This window comes from Lissotriton helveticus, chromosome 1_1 (genome assembly GCF_964261635.1).
Source record: "Lissotriton helveticus chromosome 1_1, aLisHel1.1, whole genome shotgun sequence".
Classification (NCBI taxonomy): Eukaryota; Metazoa; Chordata; class Amphibia; order Caudata; family Salamandridae; genus Lissotriton; species Lissotriton helveticus.
This window is the reverse complement of record NC_136057.1, coordinates 2,050,542,059-2,050,564,266: the sequence shown is the minus strand read 5'-3', so window position 1 is coordinate 2,050,564,266 and position 22,208 is coordinate 2,050,542,059. Positions and strand designations below refer to the sequence as shown.

Genomic DNA, 22,208 nt, shown 5'->3' with positions numbered 1-22,208 from the left:
TTGCGGAAGTTACCGAAAAAATATGAAATTATCTTCGTTTAGAAGGTCTCGCCCCTCTGCCCCATATGTTTGATATGGGGCTGCAGCATAGATTATACCTGCAAGAAGACATAACATCTCATGTGCATGGATTACACATGTCAGACTTCCAATGAAAAACAACTATAGACATGAACAAGAAACCCTCCCCTGCTTCTGTGAGCCTTTATTTACAGTGTAGTGGTTACACTGTCACGAAGTTGATCCAGACCCTCTTTGGCGACCCAGCAAATTTCAAATCTCCTGCCCCCTCCTTTTTTGGAACACGGTACAAAAACTATCCGCAATTGTCCTGTAAAATAAAGGTTTTATTCACTGCCTTCCTGCTGTTGCGTTTCATTTATGAAGGCATCATCCCTCGCCATTATAGTTCCGCTCTGCCACTTAACAGCTTTCCAACCTCTGAAACCGCGAGCCAGTCTCCACCATATCAGATGTAGCTCCTGCTAACGCGGGATTACTGGTTACTAATTATCTTGCCAAATCCCTTCTTCCTGTCGACTGAATCGTTGGTACCTGTCTTGAGTAAAAGGTAATCTCGAGGTAAACAATCAATTTAAGAACTTACACCACTCTAAATGACCACTGACCAAAATTAAGTTTTAAAGATTTAATATAAAGTCAAAGATAACTGAAGATACAAACTTCTCAAAATGAGATTCAAAAGGTATATCGGAATCACTATGAACATGAACTTCTTGAATAGTCTGAGTCTGAAGAGCAAAATAATAAGTACAAGTTCGAATACCATCAGGGTTGCTAAAATGGATACAAGTTGCAACCTCAAAGTCATTACAGAAAAGAAAATTAAAGTTAGTCTGTCCCTACACTATACTAAATGACATCCCTACTTAACAAGATCTTAACCCTCTAGGTGTCAGCCGTGGTGACTTCCTAAGAAGATCACGCACTTCTCTTTGTCTCTTCTCTGATAATGGGTCTCTCCTGATCAGCCTATCTGCCTACCCATCCGCTTCCTTAGGCTCCCAAAATCATCTGCTCTGCTCTCCTCCCGGGTCACTTTCCCTAATACCAAATCACATTTCCAATAGAAACGCCCCTTGGGACGCCCCTCACGTGGTACATCTTTCCGCGGCAAACTCCATGATGGTACTCTTGAAGACCCTCGTTAAAGTTGACCTTGGTTCCCGGGCTTCTTCTTCAGTGCGCTGATACCCCCTGAAATTCCTGGAAACTCCTACAGGCCTGCGCAAGGCGCCACTGAACAAAGTCCCTTTCATTCGAGCTGATTAGGACCCTCGCACCTGCATACAGCTCTTCCTGCAGTGGGCCTCAAATTCCAGACTTCACCATATCTTAGGCCATAAAACACTCTCAGAGCTTCATACTGGACACCTCACGACCTCTCCTCTAACGAGCACATGACGATTGGAACTACATGACATTATCGGCTCTGGCCTACTTGATTTACATGCAGCAGGTTCCTGCACTCTTAAAACGTTAACTTGATTTAAACAGCAAACATTCTTAACTAGCATACGTTTCTAAAATAACACATCTATAAAGCATATACTTTTAACCCTAAGTTCAATAGTACATTTTGAAAGAACCATGTCAACCTTGTCTCACATTATTTTAGCAGCACGTTTAGATTTGCTTGTGAATTGCCATGAGGCCTACACAAAATACTGGGTTTTTGTTACATTCAACTCTTACATTATTCCTTTAACATGAGAACATGAGGTTTTCATATTCATCCCAAACATTTCTACATTAGTCTCACACAGTTATGATTATCGTTACTCTACTTTAAACATTCTATGCATTTCACCACTGAATATAAGACACTCGGTGTATTTCACTTCTAAATATAAACACTCTGGTGCAAAGTACATGTTAACTAACTACGTGCTTGTAAATATGGCGTACTTATACATTTTTTCCAAACTTGTGCTCTCTCAGTCCCCCCTTTGATGACCTTCAGGGGTCATCATCACCATGACACTAAAAATGTAGAACCTTTAAAGTGAAGTCAGGACAGTACCACTTCTTTTCATACTCTCTAATGCTTTCAGACTCTTATATTGAGTGTCCTGCATCGCTGTCAACTCTTCTTCCTGTTTCTTCATAGCTCTCTGTAACCTATTTGCTCTATACCATTGATACAAACGCACCAATCCCCACAAAGTGATTACACAAATCACTACTATGATGATGGGCTTCAATATGTACCAAACGATACCCTTTCCTAAGTTGGCAAACCAACTTCCAACTTTACCCATTCCATGGCCTACTTTTTCCCACACATTTACCTTTGCCAGGTCCTCAATTTCGTAGTGTATGGCAGTGATGTTTTGTATATACTTCTCTAGAGGCTTTGAATTGTCTGGAATGTAAGTACAACATTCCTGGACCTTCAAGGCCCTACAGACTCCTCCCTCTTTTGCTAACAGAACATCTAAAGCAAGTCGGTTCTGAAGAACCATTGCCCTGATCGATTGCATCTCTCCCTCTATCAGCATCAAGGATCTTGCAGTACTGGCAGACAGTCTATCTACGACTGTAGCTAACCTCCTGATCTTAATGTCATTCATTATCAATCCTAAGAAAGGGAATGCAGCACCTATTACATCTCCAACTACTTCTGCTGCACCCAGCCCTCGCTTCCATCTAGTTGATATTTCTTTCTTAGGCGTGTCTAAATTCTCAACATGATATATTTTAGGGAAGACAACAGCCAGATAGCATGATCCGTACCAATTATCTGGTAACTTCACATAGGCATATCTTCCACATACAAAATATACATTTGGTATTGCTTGCATCCCTTTCATGAAGTTCTTAGAGTAGTACTCCAATTGAAAAGCATGTTCGCAATTGACTTGTCCTACATAAACGTTTTCATAGTAGGAGTAACTCCTGTGAATGCACAGTTTCCCCCGTTTCTCCTTATCCAAAGCAATTGGACCAATACTACCTTTTCGTTGTTGTGCCCTTTCTTCCTTGGTCCAATCTGTTTCTCCTTGTCCTGATGCCTTCAATGCCTTCTGCTTTCTGTATCTAGTATCTACCTGAGCTATAAACTTTTTCTCAACTTCTGATATTTGACAAGTCAGATTGTTGTTTCGAGCATGTGAAGTATCTAACGTTCTCCATGGAATAAACCATTTGTGTAACCTGTCTTCGCTTTTGTAGTAGTCCCATTTGTTCAAATGCTTGAAATTCGGAACCTCTGGCAATGTCGAGTCGAAATTCGAGAAGTAATACTCAAATCCGTCTCGTCCATAAAACATACTTAACAATAAACTGCACGTTATTCCATATGTCAACGGGAGATGATGGTATTTGATACCCTCCTCCACCGAAATTGGTAACTGCATACATACATAGCAGTCCTTTACCTCCATGGCATCAACATATTCATAAAGCAACTTAGCATAAGCATTTGACTTGTAATTCCCCTGTGATTCATCCATGTGTAACCTTTTTACTTCTGCATCTAACAACGCTTTGTCTTTCTCATTGATGTTTCCCTTCTCCTTAACTGTGGTAGTTCTCGGTGTTGACACTCCCCTATCCTCCTTAACTGTGGTTCCATCCCCTTCGTGTCCCGCTAGGAATGAAACAGTTACCACTAAAATTATAAGAGAAACCACTACTCCTAAAAATGTAACAGCTATACATTTTGCCCTGCGGTTCGGGTTGCCAGCCTCCATGTTCTCAAACAGTGTAGTTTTCGACTATCTTCCAGCATTCACTTCCTCTTCTTTTCAAACAAAGTCTTTCTCTCTTGCAATGTCTTTCTTGAAACACTTGGAAGCTTGACAATTTGTTTCCGCAAAACAGTTCAAAGTCCAGTAGAAAATAGACAACCCTAGCCCTTCTCCATCCACTAAATGAAACCCCTATCACTTTTCTTCTTCCACTCGGCGCTAGGTTATCTTGCAACAAGTTTACAATTTCTTTTCAAAAGTCTTATTTTCGTCTGAAGTTATGTATGACTCAAGGAGTAACACTACTTCTTCATAAATGTCCATCCGAAGTATCATTCCCTCAGGTTCTGGACAATTCGTACCACACCATGGAAAGTCAACCTTTTCTAGGATTATTCTCCTTATTTCGCTCAAGACAAGTGGACGGACGAAATTGAGAGTTAGCGTTTTTTCAATTTCTAATCCTGGTACTATCAGTTCTATATCCACAATTACAAAGGGGTCCGTTCTAATCAAGATCACTTTCTTCACTTTTCCAGATCTGCACCCCTTTGAAGACATTCGTAGTATGGTTTTAGTCCACAACAATAAGCACTCCTAGCAATTCTACTACTCGTTCAAGCATTTCCAAACGAAGAAGAGTTCCCTCCAATATTGGATATCGTGAACAGCAAACTGGAAACTCAACTGTCTCTAAAAGCAATTTTCTTATTCCACTCAGGAGAGCAGGATGAACGATGTTGAGTGTCAGCAACCTTTCGGTCTCCGCTCCTGGCAGTAGAAACTTTATTTGCACTGTGATGATCGGGTCAGTTCTGATCAGTTCCACTTCCCTGATCCTCCCTGTTCTGTGTCTCCCAGACATCTGCAACAAGGTAGGTCCAGTCGGGAGTAGAGTATCTTCTGCTAGGCACTCGCACTCTACTTGATCTTCTAAGACCCTCCTCGGCTTGATCCTGGATATCTTCTTCTGGATCTGAGTCTTCGGATATAGGAGTAAGCGTTTCTTCTTGGGCCGACCTCAAACTTAGCCTTCTTCTTCTTGTTGGCCAAGTGGCAGCTCCAAGCCTTATTCTCCTATTCCTTGTCCTCCCACTTGGTTCTTGATCGCTCCGATACGGATCTGAGTCTGAGTCGTATTCACTTCTGCTCTCTCCTTCAGTTGCGTCTTCTGTCTCACTGCCGTCCTGCCTTCGCTCTTCTTCTGAATCCGATGCGTTCCCAACTTCTTCCGACACCTCCTCAGCTGCCTCAATCCCTTCTTGCGACTCTTCTTCCACTTCCGGGCTTTCGTCTGGGATGGGAGCTGTTCCTTCTAGAGGTGCTGGAACTCTTCTAGTATGGGATGCATGGATCCAATTTGGCAGCCCCCCGCACTTCACCGCGGTGTTCGTGATCAGGATTACCTGAAAGGGCCCACGCCAGCGAACATCTAGGCAGTTCTTCCGGACGTGTTTTTTAACCAGGACCCAGTCCCCTGGGTTCAGGTCATGACACAGGTTCCTCGCTGTTGGAACTTCAGCCGCATGCACCTGAAGGGACACAGAATGGATGGCGTCAGACAGTCCTTTACAATAATCCAAGATCAGATCATCTGTAATATTCAATAGAGCAGTAGTTGGAACTGTAGGAAGTCTCATGGCCCTCCCCATCAGGATCTCGTGGGGAGAAAGACCTGTCCTCCTATCAGGCGTGCTGCGCATGCTCATGAGCACCAATGGAAGAGCATCTGGCCAACTCAAAGATGTGGATGCCACTACTTTAGCCAATCTATTCTTCAAAGTGCCATTCACTTGTTCCACAATTCCTGAAGCCTCTGGTCGATAACTACAATGCAGCTTTTGATCGATATTCAGCGTGGAGCACAACATCTTCACTATTTCGCTGTTAAAATGTTTTCCTCTGTCCGATTCCAAAGAGGCAGGCACCCCGAAGCGCGGTATCAACTCCCTGAGCAACAATTTAGCCACTGTGAGTGTATCGCACCTACGTGTAGGGTATGCCTCAACCCATCTGGAAAATACGCATACAATCACCAACACATACCGAAGGCGATTGACTCTTGGCATTTCGATGAAGTCTAGTTGCATTCTATTGAAAGGCCCCCCTGACCTCCCAATGTGACTCAGTGTGACTGGTGTTCGTTTGCCTACGTTCAGTTGTTGGCAGGTAACACATCGCTTACATACTGATTCTGCTGCTATTCTGAATTTCGGGCAATACCAAGTCTGCCAAAAAACTCTCATCATAGCATCCCTTCCTAGATGTACTGGACCATGTATTTCTCTCGCCATGGGATTAGCTAATTCTTCAGGTAACACAGCTCTCCCATCTGCTGAAACCCAAAAATCCATTTCACTTCGCACACAGCCTGCTATTTCCCATGCCTTTTTCTCTTTTTCAGGTGCGTTCTCCTGCATTATTCTTAAATCCTCCCAAGTGTCTACAGTTTCTAACATCATACTTAATTCAGTCTTTTCTTCTGCACCTTCTATTTCCACCTTTGAGAAAGAATAACTTTGTTCCGCACAATAGCGTGCGACTTCATCCGCATATCTATTACCTTGTGACACAAAATCTGTATTCTTAGTATGAGCTACACACTTCACCACTGCAATATCAACAGGACCTTGTAATGCTTCTATCAGCAATCTCACAAATTCTCCATTTCGAATGGGCGAACCAGAGGAGGTCATGTAACCCCTCTGAGACCACAACTGCCCGAAATCATGAACCACACCGAAACCATATTGGCTGTCCGTGTAGATGGTGACTCTCTTTCCATTTCCTGCTATGCAGGCACGAGTTAGGGCAATAATCTCTGCTACCTGTGCGGAATGTACTCCTTCCAGGCAAGCGGCTTCCACAACTCCAGTAATGGTACAAACAGCATAAGCTGCTCTTAACCGACCAGTATCGTCTCTTAAACATGAGCCATCGACAAAGTAAATCTCATCAGGGTCAGACAATGGCTCATCCACTATATCTGGTCTGGGTTTCGTGCATAGTTCAGTCACATCAAGGCAATCGTGGTCTTCACATCCTTCGCCTTCTATTACAGTAGGTAATGGCATCAAAGTAGCAGGATTCAAGACAGAGCATCTCCTGAGAGTCACGTTTTCTGCGGCAAGTATAACTTGCTCATAACGCGTGAGCCTACTATTGGTCAGATGCTGCGTCTTCGTCCTGGTCATTAACAATTCAACTGAATGCGGTACATACACTACTACTGGATGTCCCATTACAATACTTTCGCTCCTTTCAATGCTGACACCCGTTGCAGCAACGGATTTGAGACATCCGGGCAACGCTGCGGCTACTGGATCTAATGTAGCCGAAAAATATGCAACTGGTCTACGGGCATTACCGTGGGTCTGTGCCAAGACTGACAAAGCACATCCCTCTCTCTCACAGCAATAGAGTGAAAACGACTTTTCATAATCTGGCATTCCCAGAGCCGGAGCACGACATAAATCGTCCCTCAGCTGTAAAAACGCCACCAGACATTCTTCATCCCATGGTACCGGGTCACTCACCTCCTTGTGCGTCAGTTTCTGTAAGGGCTTTGCTTTCAGTGAAAAGTTAACTATCCACTGTCGGCAGTAACCCACCATTCCTAGGAACATTCTAACCTCTCTCTGAGTTGTAGGCGCATTCATTTTCATTATCGCCTCAATCCTCTCTGGGGACACCTTACGTTTCCCTTTTTCTAACCTGTGCCCTAGATACTGTACTTCTGTCAGACAATACTGTAACTTGCTCGGAGATACCTTATGTCCATTTTCAGCTAAATGATTCAGTAAGGCAATTGAATCTACTTTACAAGCTTCCTCTGTTTCTGACGCAACAAGTAGGTCATCTATGTACTGTACCAGAACCGAGTTCTGTGGCAGTACTAGATTCTCAAGATTCTTTTTCAACAACTGATTAAAGATGGATGGACTGTCTGTGAATCCTTGTGGAATTCGACACCATGTTAAAACGCGATCTTCCATTTTAAACGCAAAAAGGTACCTGCTCTCTTCATCCAATGGGATTGAAAAGAAAGCCTGGCAAAGATCTATCACTGTGAACCATTCTGCTTGACATGGTATTTGAAACAATATCACTGATGGATTCGGTACCACGGGACAACATGAAACGACTATGTTGTTAATCTTTCGTAAATCCTGAACTATCCTAAACTTCCCACTAGGTTTCTGCAAACCCATAATCGGGGAGTTACAAGGACTGCCCACGATTTCCTTCAGTATTCCCTGCTGTATCATTGACTCGATCACAGGCTTTATTCCTGCAATCGTTTCCTGGGACAATTTGTATTGAGGCGTTCTTGGAAACTCAACATTTGGTTTTACCAGAATTTTTACCGGTTCTACCCCTTTAATCAATCCTATATCTTCTCCTGTGAAATCCCACACCTCTGACGCCACTACATCTCTTAAGTCTTGTGGAAGATCTTCTACAGTCAGAGTAGGATATAGTTCTACACAGAATTTTGAATTGGCCACCTTAAAGGTAGCATCATCGTCGGTAGTCTGTACCTCCACTCCTTGTGGGGTGCAGTATATGGTGCAATTCAATTTGCATAACAAATCCCTACCTAACAGACATACCGGACTCGAGTCACAAACCACAAACTGATGTTCGTTCATGTGGTTTCCAATTTTCACAGACACTGGTTCTGTCAAGGGACTAGTCATTCTTTTATTTGCGACTCCTACCACCTGAATTGTTTCCCCTGACATCGGCAAGTCTGGAACCACCGCTGATCTCAGAGTCGAACGAGTAGCCCCAGTGTCCACTAAGAACGTAGTGGGACACCCTGCCACTTCTGCCTCAACAAATGGCCCTCTCTGATCCACTTCTAGAACTGCCCCGAGGGTACAGTCTTCTTCACTGCTCACTCGTTGTCCTGTCAATGGATCAATGTAATAACATTTTTCTTCCTCGATAAACAGAGGCATTTGTTTAAAGACCTTTCCTCCAGCTGCTATCTTCGGTGGCTGTGGGAATTGGGCCCGTGGAGCCGAAGTCCCCCCTTTGGCCACCTTACTGCTTGGGACTGTCACTTTTTGCACTGTTTCTTCTTGGACCTGCTCTTCTACTTCTTGCTCTCCGTTTTCAGGGTTAAAGGGACACTCGCGTCGCCAATGCCCCACCTGGTGACACAGATGACACTTGGTCGTTTTCTTTAAAGTGGCAAAGTCTATCCTAGGTCTCTGCCCTTCTTCATTATCTTTGTTCTGACCATTTGGTTTTCGTCCCATCCCCTGCTTCTGCTGGCCACCCTTCCCAGCGGACTGCATTTGCACCACCATCAATTTCTCCTTTAGATTCTTGGCTTTAGAATCTATCTCGTCACTGCAGTACCTCGCATATCGTAAAATCTCATCTAGTGGTTTGTTCTGCCAACAGATTAAATGTTGCTGTATCATCAAACAAATATCAGGTCTCAACCCCAATACAAACTTTGACACGAACTGCCCTATGTCTTTGGGATCCATTACATCTAGTCCACTGTATTGCTTGAATGTTTTCAATAATCTTTCATAAAACTCGTGAACTGTCTCCTTGGGTTCCTGCCTTGTTCGGTCTATTTTTACCCAATCTATATCCTGTGGTGGTACCTTATCTTTCAGCCATGCTATTACCCTTTCATACTTTCGCATGACTATCTCAGCTGGTCCATTAGTTCGAACATCTCTCAATGGTTCAGCATTTGGCCATTCGACACTAGTCTTACAAGGGGTCCACAGATCAGATGGGACCACGATGTCAAACAACGTGTTCAAATCTATCCACAATACTTTCGAAATTTTAACAAACCTCTCTACCTGCTTATACCACTCGACTGGGTTGTCCCGCAACTTCGGGAATGAGTTGGTAAATGCGGCTAAGTCTCCTCTACTCCAGGGCACATGTACATAATTTCCATTTGATATTTCTCGCAAAGGGAATGCCTCCATCTGCATTACCCTTCCCTCAGGGGTCATCACATTTGTACTTCGCCTAACTGTGCCCTTTTTCGACCACCTTTCTTCCCATTTATCCAGTTCTCTCCACACTCTTATCCCTGTTACCAGCTCTCTTATGTGTGTTTTTAATCCAGCAGTTCTCTTCTCATCTAGATCTTGGTCTGCGTACTGTAATCTGTGGTTACTCTGTAATGCCCTTGTCCTAGACAAATCCACGGCATACTTGTCTGCCAAATCGGTCAGTTTTTCATGAACCGCTCTAGCTTTCCTAGTAATATCCTTTGCCATGAACAATAACTCATCCTGTTCATACAATTCTATCCTCTCCAAAGGCAATGTTCCATCTATTATCTCATCTACATCTGACTTTAAACTGGTAACATCAAGCCTTTTTGCCTTTATTTCAGCTTTCAAGACACTCAATTTAGCTCCTCCATCCGCATCTCTCACATCCCAGCTCCGAGATCTACGTTTAGGTATTGGTGAATTATAGGGAGTCCTCCCCTGTTCCCATCTCTCTAAGTCCCATGCCTTTCCGTCTTCTCGGGGTGGGTGGTGAAACACTCCTTCATGCCTCCCAGCCTCTCTCTCTCCATCCTGGCTAGTTTCACGGGATTGAGGATAAGAGGTTCTCTTACTCCCTCTTTCTTCCCTACTTCCCTGTGCTTCCTGAGTATTCGAGGCGTGGCGGGACCTATCGCTGTTCTCCTTTCTCCAATGTTGAACGTCTTCCCCAAGCGTATGATGAAGGCACCTAAACCTATTCTGAAAATTCCGTACCGCCTCATCTCCTCCGTTCCCCCAAAGACGGGACATTTCCTCACATTCTACAATCCTAGTATTTTGTTCCGACTGTTCTCTCTGATTTGTAGGACCTGCATCCCCTCTATTCTCTTGACTTTGGCCTTCCCGGCCCTGACTGCTTTCGCTGGCCCCACAATGAGATACAGTCCCGTTACCCCTGCTTTCCCACTCTGGTTCCGTTCTTGTCCTGTTACTCGGAGATACTATGGACCCGTCCCATTCCCTCAAATCAGCTCTTAACTCTGAAAAAGATCTTGGCCGCGGTCCCCTTAGATCCATTGGTCCTCTCGGACCTCCCTGTTCTGAATTGGGACCGACAGTTGTGTCTAATGGGGTGTTCCACGTTACCGAACCTGGTAATTGTTTCCATGCATTCGTCACATTATTCCTCCTTTCCATCTCAATCCTTTCCCTATCCAATTGCCTTTGTTGTTCCCCTCTATCTCTCTCAGAATTATAGATCGAAACTATGGGTCCTATGGTAACAGGCACTTGAAGAGCGTCTGGCAATCCCACAGACTCAACCCTTTCTGTGGTTGGCGTTTTCTGCACCACAAACCTTCCCACTACACTCTGTACAGTGTTGTTTGGAGGTGTTTCTCCGCCTTTGCTAGGTGTCCATTCCGATATAGGGAGTGGTGTATACCCCTCTATCTCATTCCCATCTTCCCTTGCGAGCCCTCTATCTTCTATCAATCCCACTCTCGGAGGTGGTCTATCCATTAACAATCTGTTTATCAGATTGTCCTCCGACTCGCTTTCCTCGTCTTCTTCCATGAGGTTTCCTCCTCCTGACACCTCCCTCATCGGATACATTTTCTCCACCTCAATAGCCTGTACCCTCCAACGCTTTTCCTCCTCATCCCATTTGGAATCTCGCACTGCCCTTACCGATCGCGTCAGCCTTTGTTGACGCCTGTTCAAATTTCGGTCGTGTGCAGCCTTAATCCATGCATTAAGAGCCTCAAACTGTGTTGGTCTAGGTGAAGGTTTCAATGAGGACATGGTTGCTTTTAGCCGATGTAACACCTCTAACTTAAACGTTCCGTACTTTGGGAACTGCATTTCCTCATTTCCTTCCGTAAGCTTATTCCAAGCCCCAATCCATAATATCGTATGCAGCCCCACATTCGTTGCCATATAATGAGCTGGCGTACCCTCTGGGGGAGCCTCTTCCCCGTAATAATGTTCACTTCGTTTACGTTTAAAAATCCCTTTCAAACACTTAAAACACTTCATGATTTCTCTTTTCTCCGCGTTTGTTTACTTCCTGATGATATTCCACCAATCTCGGCGCCGTTCTCACTAACTGGCCTATCCGTACGCGGCTTTCCTCCGACGTCACTCTAGCCGCCCAACCAGAGCGCGGCTCTAGCTAACGTCACACCAACCGCTCAATCACAGCGCGGCTCTAGCCGACGTCACCCGTCCCCCTTCGCAGCAGTTCCCCTCCTTTCTCAGCTCGTCTCCTCGGTCATGCACGCATCCCATTCATACACTGAAAAATGATTACTTCCGTCCAAGCGATCACCTTTCTTTGACTGTACGCCCACAGTCTTTCTGTAGTTGTCACCCTAACTTGGCGAGATGTCTTTCCGTTTACTTCCAGACAATCGCCTTCTCCGATAGGTTACTCACACGCAGTAACTTTCGACCAGCGTCCGTTACTCATACACTCACTCTTACACTCCCCCTATCTTGGATCCACGGCGGTCAATGGTACCTCGTGACCTCCGTACTATGGTCGACAACTACCCTGGATGTTCGATACACCCAAAACCACTTAAGCTCTGGCCTGAACTTAAGATTTCACCAGTACACCCGTTTACCAGGTTACCAGTTTACCAGGTTGCGCGCGCTCACAACCTTCTCTCATTCACACTACAGGCATTCAACTCCGCAAGACATTACAATACAAATACAACACAAAACACCGCAATCTGTTCACGCATGACCCTTTTTATACTCACTCTCCGATACTGCTGCTTTTCTCGCACCGTCTGCACCTTTCGGCACACGATTCTTCCGCTGCTCGTCTCTCGACGTCTCGGGCCTTGGGGTAAACTAACCTCTCTAGATTACCTTCCTCAAGAAGATAACCATCCTCACTCTGCTACCAACTGCTAACGCGGGATTACTGGTTACTAATTATCTTGCCAAATCCCTTCTTCCTGTCGACTGAATCGTTGGTACCTGTCTTGAGTAAAAGGTAATCTCGAGGTAAACAATCAATTTAAGAACTTACACCACTCTAAATGACCACTGACCAAAATTAAGTTTTAAAGATTTAATATAAAGTCAAAGATAACTGAAGATACAAACTTCTCAAAATGAGATTCAAAAGGTATATCGGAATCACTATGAACATGAACTTCTTGAATAGTCTGAGTCTGAAGAACAAAATAATAAGTACAAGTTCGAATACCATCAGGGTTGCTAAAATGGATACAAGTTGCAACCTCAAAGTCATTACAGAAAAGAAAATTAAAGTTAGTCTGTCCCTACACTATACTAAATGACATCCCTACTTAACAAGATCTTAACCCTCTAGGTGTCAGCCGTGGTGACTTCCTAAGAAGATCACGCACTTCTCTTTGTCTCTTCTCTGATAATGGGTCTCTCCTGATCAGCCTATCTGCCTACCCATCCGCTTCCTTAGGCTCCCAAAATCATCTGCTCTGCTCTCCTCCCGGGTCACTTTCCCTAATACCAAATCACATTTCCAATAGAAACGCCCCTTGGGACGCCCCTCACGTGGTACATCTTTCCGCGGCAAACTCCATGATGGTACTCTTGAAGACCCTCGTTAAAGTTGACCTTGGTTCCCGGGCTTCTTCTTCAGTGCGCTGATACCCCCTGAAATTCCTGGAAACTCCTACAGGCCTGCGCAAGGCGCCACTGAACAAAGTCCCTTTCATTCGAGCTGATTAGGACCCTCGCACCTGCATACAGCTCTTCCTGCAGTGGGCCTCAAATTCCAGACTTCACCATATCTTAGGCCATAAAACACTCTCAGAGCTTCATACTGGACACCTCACGACCTCTCCTCTAACGAGCACATGACGATTGGAACTACATGACATTATCGGCTCTGGCCTACTTGATTTACATGCAGCAGGTTCCTGCACTCTTAAAACGTTAACTTGATTTAAACAGCAAACATTCTTAACTAGCATACGTTTCTAAAATAACACATCTATAAAGCATATACTTTTAACCCTAAGTTCAATAGTACATTTTGAAAGAACCATGTCAACCTTGTCTCACATTATTTTAGCAGCACGTTTAGATTTGCTTGTGAATTGCCATGAGGCCTACACAAAATACTGGGTTTTTGTTACATTCAACTCTTACATTATTCCTTTAACATGAGAACATGAGGTTTTCATATTCATCCCAAACATTTCTACATTAGTCTCACACAGTTATGATTATCGTTACTCTACTTTAAACATTCTATGCATTTCACCACTGAATATAAGACACTCGGTGTATTTCACTTCTAAATATAAACACTCTGGTGCAAAGTACATGTTAACTAACTACGTGCTTGTAAATATGGCGTACTTATACATTTTTTCCAAACTTGTGCTCTCTCACTCCTATCCTGCCCTTTTCCCCCTTGATTCTCAAGAAGATAGCATAGAAGTGTATTTCTTTCTTTTCTTAAACATGCTCAAAGGGTCATAATAAGACTGTTCCTACTGAAACCCACAGAGACACTGGACCTGGAGAACTATCGCCGATGTATCTTGTTCAGTTTTCGCAAAAAAACATAGCAAATGAGTACATTTCCAGTTTTCTCAGTTTCTGGGAACATTAGATGCTTATGGACCCAATGCACTCTCTCCTTTGTCCTATGCTTTTATAGGACCTAGACAGTTTTCACTGCTGCCTTTCATGACATCAGTACGTCGATGGATGGCTGTGCTGTCAACACTCTCTTTTCCTTTTAGATCCAGATCTCACAGCTTGGCTTCACAAAAATACAGATAATCTCCTTCCTGAGTCGTTGTTTTGAAAAAAAAATATAATAATACATAAATGTGGTGCCTCTTTAGAGGTGCTACAAGTCCCCGCAGGGGCTGTTCACTTCCACAACTGGCACTTCCCACTTCCACCTCTGGCAACACCTACTTTCAACAGTGGCATTCTGGGTCGGATTGGCAAGGCGGGCAATCGGTCTGTGCCCGAGGGGTCTGTGGCAGAGAAGAGATAGTGGTTTGTTTTTTCCTTTCGTCTGTGGCTAAAACAGCCTCACAGACCTGGGCTGATTTTTCTAACCAATATAGTCTGCCGCAGCGTCAGGTGAGAGAAAGACTGATCAAGCCACACATTAGGGAAAATAATTGTCATTTACAGAATGACAGTTGGCTGGCCGGAGGACGCATCTCATGTGGTGCACATCCTGCCCTCCTGGGCCTCAGTAGGCAACACTGAGCCTTTGAAGGGAGGTGCGTCATTTAAGCAGCATAATTAGCAATTCTTTGGTATGGGGAGGAGGCTTGTTCCCCCGTAGCAGATCAAAACGATCAGGCAGACAAGTCGCAAGTGCCTGCTGCCAGTTTTCTGGGACTGAAATTGGAAGGTTAATTCCATATTGGGTAATAGAATGAGAGTAAAAACACCAGGAACCACAAAAGTTTTAAATTACTTTGCAAATTGTTAACAGATATTAATAAAAACGTATTCAAAGGAAAACACTTTTTTTGGCAATCTTACTGTAAGAAAAAGAACAACAAAAAACAACCTCCATCCTGGGATGAAAGGGGAGAGAAAAAGGAAAGGAGAGAAAGAGAGACTAAAGGAAATAATAGACGGGTATGGGAGTGAAGAGATAAACAGGGGAAGAGAGAGGAAAGATTGAGTGGCAAGAAAGGTTATATGATATGTTGGTATGGGGTCTCCAACCTTTTCTATAGTGATAAATAGCTACTTTTATCAATGAAAATCACCCCGAGCTACTAATATTATTAATGTAGTTATCATGACCTCATCAGGATTACATTAGTGGACACCTTTTGCAAAATTAGAAGGAGTGGTCACCTAAGTTTGCCAGGCAGGGTTGCCAGCAGTAACATAATAAAGGCTTTGTCAATGTAGAGTGCCTCCATGTGATTAATACATAAAAACCATAGCAGTAATGCCCCTGACATCAAGGTAACATTAATAGTAAGTCTTCCCAACACCACATCATTTATTACTCAAATATCAGTTTAAGTATATTTTGGAAATTCAGTTCATTTTTCTCCAAACATCAGTGTACAAGCTCTGAAAATAAACACAGTCAGTCAGTCAAACAATCTTTATTTCGATTAATTAAAATCATAAAAAGAAAAACAATACATACATCCACTACATGCTAAATGATTAAAAAATATTCTAAAATTCAGCATTCGAGTAAAAACATATAAGAACAAGCAAATAAATATATTAGATTGATTTCATAAATATATACACACAGAGATTAAGACCCTACAATTATCTTTGTCTTGGTTCACATTAACATCTTTGAGGTGCCACACCGGGTGTCTTTGTTTAGCGTAGCACATTAAATTCATATGTACAGTAAAAATGAGTGAAACCTCCTATGTAATTACCAACAAATTTGGTCTTATCTTATTGATCCGAGCCGCAGCCACCAGAAAGTTGGCTACGCTAAAAACAATACGTACGGAACCCAACATTTGTAAGTACATAAGAGCAGGCCTCACTTGAACGAAGCCAGCTTCGTGAAGAATTGGTAATAAAAATAATTTCTGTGCTTCCGCAAACTTCTCACAAAACATTACAAGATGGAGAGTGTCCTGTGTCTAAAACCTATCACATGAACACGGGGCACTTTCTTCAGGTTTCCCCCACTGTGGAAAGACACCCAGAGTGAGATGAATTAGGTTAAACCTAAATCTGACCAGCAAGAAACGGTGAAACTGGTTGGTGACTTCAAATAGGGTTCAATAAATAAGGAAGTCTGCAAAATATACATTCTTCTTACTCCTGGTTTTCTAACCTCCTGCTCCTCCCTGTTTTGCTGCGCCAGATTCATAAAACTTTTTGTAATCCATACCAAGTCGTCCTTTTCTAGCTTTTCTGGGCAAGTAAACAAATCTGGACGACCTAGTCTGACACACGCTGCTCTAACGTAAGCCAGCCAGGGAATCCTTTCTGCCTTATCCAGGGCTAAGCAATCTTTCAGGATTAAGTGGTTAAGGGTGATCTCCTCATTAATCCATGTCTTCACCCAACAGGTCACCGGGGCCATATTTAAATTATCTGCGCTATATCCAATACCTAGTTCAGCATGCATGGAGAGTGTGGGAGATGATTGGGGAACCGCCAGCAGGGATCTAAGGAACTTGTTTTCTACCACTTGTATTGTATTCATAGGAACATATCCCCAGACATCAGCCCCATATGAGGCAATCGCTAGGCACTTGGATTTATATATTTTAAGCAAGGCCTCCATGGGCCTCGCACCCAACCTCTTCGAGAAACTAAGAAGTGCTGATGTAGATCTTGTAACAGCATTGCACTTCTGTTTCAGTTGGGGGCCCCAGTTACCTTTCTCATTAAAGAGTACCCCCAGATAGGTGAATACTGGTACCCTCGTAACCTCCGCACCCATACATGTAAAACTTCTAACCTTTAACTTCTTCCTTGTAACTCCCGCTACCATCACATGTGATTTTTTGCTGTTAACTTTTAAATCAAGGGACTGCATGAAGCTGCCAAAATGATCTAGCAGCCTCTGTAGGCCCGTACCTGTTCGTGCAAGTAGAACAGCGTCATCCGCGTATAGGAGAGCCGGAACTCCCGATCCTCCTATACGGGGGACGTCTACTGTAGCCTTAACTAAAGAGTATTCCAGGGCATTAATATACAAGGTAAAAAGGAGAGGGGCCAAAATGCAACCTTGTCTGACCACCTCTCCTAGAGCTAAAGTGTCCAGTGCATCGGCAGTCTGACGTTGTCCTCACTTTGGCAGAAAGGTCCTGATGGAGGTCACTAAGAAAATCAGAGGTGCTTCCATCCCCATTTCGTGCAGACTAAACCATAGTTTTGACCGATTGACCAGGTCGAATGCCGAAGACAAATCCATAAAACCTAGGTATAAATGGCCAGGTTTTCCTATTGTATATTTCCCTATCAGAAGTTACAAGTTTAGACATTGGTCTATAGTGCTTCTGTGTTTTCTGAAACCATATTGGAGGTTAGAGAGTACCTCCCAGCTAGCTAGCCAATCCTCCAGTTTTTTGAGAATGACTCTGCCCATGATTTTGACTGCGGAGTCTATCAGGGAGATTGGCCTATAGCAGGCCGGGTCCCCTCTACTCCTATTTTTAAAAATCGGGACTATAACCGAAGTGGACCAGGAGGATGGGAAGCCTGCAGAGGCTGACGCATTATATACGTTTGTCAGAACTTTTGCCCAAATCTGAGGGTACAAGATATAAAGATCTGCAGGCACCCCGTCAGGACCAGGCGCCTTATGATTGGCCATTTCTCTAATTGCCCTTTCTACGTCCGCTACGTCAAAAACAAGCGGGGAAGAGGGCCCAACAGTGGCAGCACTCCCTGGGGTTGGCTCTTTGTAGTCGGTATCGGCGTAGATGTTCTTAAAATGTTGAAGCCAAGTGTCGTGAGGTATTACACAGTCTGTATCTCTATTTTCTCTTTCCTTAAAAAAGGCTGGTTTCTTATAGACCAGAACTTTCTGCTATCCCTTAAAACATCGACAGCTTGAAGATTACTCCACGCTCTTTAATTGTTCGTTTACGCACACTGATGGCCAATTTGTACTCTTTGCGTAGTGAAGCAACCAGTCCCTTATCTCTTGGACTCATCTTAAGAGCTTCCAAAAGCGCCTTATGAGCCCTAGTACAGGAATGATCAAACCATTTATAGGGTTTCTTAGTATTTGTTCTGCTGGCTGCCTGTAATTTCCCTGCTACCTGATTACACAGGGCTTCATAAGCTTTGATAGTTTCCCCAGCTGGAACAGAGTCATCCAGGCAGATAGCAAAATTAGCCTCCGCTATGAGGGCCAAATCTTCAAAAAATGTTTCAGGGACCACAAAATCCCATTTAATGCGCCTACCTTGATCTGTTGTAGATAGACCCCGCGGGGCCTCACCTCCCTCATTGATAACAAACAGTCCCCCCGGCTCGATCTCCAACAAAACCGGGTTATGGTCACTAAATGCTGACTTGACTACTCTATATCCTATGGACCGATCCTGGATTAGTGGGGAGGCAAAGATATAGTCAATCACTGTATTAGATCCACGACCTATAAAAGTCGGATCCCTTTCCTGCCCCCCCTCCCTACCTGGTTCGAGTAAATTTAAGTTAGATAGGGCCTCCTCCAGAGCTTCACCCTGTTACTGTGCTCAAAATGAGGAAACCCCCCACCCAGTAACCCCTCCTGATCCTCCCCATAACAGTCCCACGGGCAGGGATGTATATTAAAATCACCTCGGATACATAGGTCTGGTTTAACTTGTAGACTGACAAAAATTGATACAGGGAGCTGATGTGCGCCATATAACTTTCACCTTCCCTGGCATTGTATACATTTATTAACAAAAGATTTGGCTGATCAGGGACAGTCGACTCAATAATAAGATAGTTGGCCAAGGCGGTATCAAGTTTTATAAAAGTACCCGCAAGCTGTAGTGAAATTAGGAACAGAAGACCCCCCCTAGGTCTACCACTATTCCTGATACTGCAGGTGTAACAAAACTACAATAACCATTCAGGCTAAAACTATGTGAGACTTCACATGTTTCCTGGAGCGCCAAAATATCATACTGCCTTATGAACTTTATCCAATTAGGGTCTATGCTTTTTGTTCTAGTGCCTGCCACATTCCAACTTAACAGTTTACATGAGGTTCTTGCACTAGAGTCACCTATCAGCCTCCCTGGGCTAAAGATGTCCTCAGGTAGTCAATCATTTGACTCCAACTGGGACAGTGGAGAGAAACGATTCGAAACACTTATTCCCTCCATTGGTTGACACCCTGGCAATAGGACTGGTGTTTTGGGTGTCTTGCCAACCTTTCCCGCCGGTAAAGGTGATGTTATGGGTGCATTAACAACCCTCCCTGTCACCCCCTTTGGACGTCTAGGTTGGGGGATCCCCCATCCCCTTTCTGGTTGTGTATGCTTGTAGGCCATATGAGAGTGTTCCCCCATTACTTGCTGGGGAAAATTAGTAGGCCTAGCTGGGGGATAAAAGAATCCAAGAGGTAAAGGTCTAATACCCTGATTATCCAGATCTGAATTGTCCCAAAATAGCCTCTGAGGGCTCATATGGTTATTAAAATTGACAACCACACAGTCGCCTGGGATAGTTTTAGGACAGCGGCCTACCCAACTGACCCTTCTTGCCATGATGACAGAGTTTATAATGTCATTTCTCCCGGTACTATGCTGTCTACACAATTCCCTTGCTAGGGTCATAAGATCGTGTAGTGATTCATGAGCATTCTCTCTCAAGGGGGGAACCCCAGTGAAGACAGCCACCAAGGGCGCAGAGTCCGGAGGCAGCTCTAGGTGTCTAAAAAAAGTGAAGCCTTGCCTGGTACTAGCTTGTGCCTGATTACCAATAGTAGGTACACAGGGGCTAAGACTGACAGCCCCCCCTCTATTAGGCCGATACCCCACCTGGCCCTCCTCCATGACCATGATTACAATTTTGGTTGGTGTCTGACCTGATGGCACTTTGACCATAATAGGCCTATTTAAGATTGGTGGGTGAGGCGGATCACTACACCCCACTCCCTCCGAATGTTGATTTAGTAATCGGTCAATGTTATCACATTTAGACAATAACCCCAATACACATGAGTTAAATGTGTCCACAATGTCCGAGGCCATATTCACTAGCACTGGTTCCAATCTAGAAGTGAATAGATCCTCTATAATTTTCCCAATTTGTGCTTTGAGACCTTTAAGTGATATGGGAGCCACCCCCTAGTTGTACTTTTCTTAGCCCGTTTAACATTAGACTTTCTCGATCTGGGGGCTTTCTGCAAGTTTGGACAGGACAAAATGTTTGGCAGTTCATCAGGGGATTCAAGGGTTACTAGAGATGGTAAAGGGTCCGAAGCAATGGAGGGATTACTGACGATAATAGTCGGCTCCAAAGGTATAACCCCTGCAAGCTCTATGGGTTGGGCCGAGACAATAACAGCGTTACCTAGGCCCAGCTCTTTCTCAGCTATTGCAATTTCTTTGGTCAGTGCGCCCACCGCAGATGTAAGATAAGACATGATTGAGTCTGCCTTCCTTGGATGCTTCGCCTTTTTCCCTTCATCTGTGCCCCTACAGAGCTGCTTTCTCTTACCCATTTTGAAGTGTCAAGGGGTTAGCCTGGCCTGGCCTCCTCTGGCCCCGGATGGCCACAGTTGGCCCGCCCTCTGCCCGGGCTCAGCCCGGCGCTGCCCGCGCGCTCCCGCAGCGCGGGGAGTGCGTCAGCAATTTGTGCGCCTCCTGGCGCTGGTCTCCGGTGTGCGGCTTCCGGCCGCGATGCATGTCGGGAAGTGTAGTCTGGTGCCCCACACGCTCTCCCCCTCTCGACAGCTGCGGTAAGATGGTGAAAGCGGCGGCGGGGGGGTGAGCGTGCACGACCACACAGGAGGAGCAGTCCCGCCTCTGTAGCAGCCTCCAGAGTCCAAATGTCAGGCAGCAAGGTGTGCCTGTGATGTTGCGGCGAGTCCCCCACATTTTCATCTTGAATACATGCTTTCCATTTCGGTGTGCATAAATGAATTCAACAAAGCAAAATCTTCTAGTTTTGTAGGCTGAGTTGCACACAGGAAGGCTACTTATTGGTACCTGGAGAGCTACCAGTAGCTCACTAGCTACTCGTTGGCGACGCCTCTAGTGAAAGGAGCATGACCAGATGGTAAATCTTTTATATATATTGTCTACTAACTTTGGAGTCAATGCCTCTATCAATGCACCTTAGCACCTGTCTGCTTATATTGAGGACATGGACTCAAGCCTTTTTTTTCTACTTATTAATTACTTGTAATTTTTCTATGTTCTCTAGGCTACCGTTGTGGTTTTGTAGACACCATAGAAATAAACAGATGATAATAGTTTGTGGTTTATAAATGCCACATACATAGCTAAATAGAACACTATATCACAATGCAGTAACAATCCAATAACCAGCTAATTCTCCTATCACTCGTTGATGGAATGCTTGCCTTTGAACCTGTACAGTACTTCACTGAGTTTGGGTTGGTTTCTGCTTTACAAATATGACATGCATACATAATGATGTATGTTTTAACCATGATGATTATAGAGGTAGAGTGCATCAGCCAAAAGATATACTGTGTTGCATCTGGGACATTCTGCTGCTGGGAACACCCTACCCATGTTCTGTATACACTGACAGCTGAGCGGTATTGCTTCCTCCCTGTCAGGGTGTGCTGACAGCCTCTTCGTTGTTCTAGAATGCTCTCATTCCTCCAGAAATTAGCAGAGCCATGTGTTTATGCCCAAACTACTGAGTAGTGGTAATCTGTATGTGTTCCAGTTGTTTTAAGGTCTACCTTTTTGCAGGATGGCAGGCTCTCACCCCCACCTTCTGGGTGAATTTTGCATGGTTTCTCAGACCCACCAGGATCATTCCTTCTTTATATGGATGTATGCTCTCTACACCAGATAACATTTAATTTACGCCATCGTAATCTTGATTT

The 22,208-nt window shown here is 44.2% G+C and overlaps 1 protein-coding gene across 1 annotated transcript in view; it reads right to left on the bottom strand.

Annotated features, from left to right (window-relative positions):
* Nucleotides 1–22,208, bottom strand: part of LOC144766461 (vitellogenin-1-like) — a 1,095,729-nt gene that overhangs the window by 551,709 nt on the left and 521,812 nt on the right. The gene's annotated exons all lie outside the window — the stretch shown is intronic.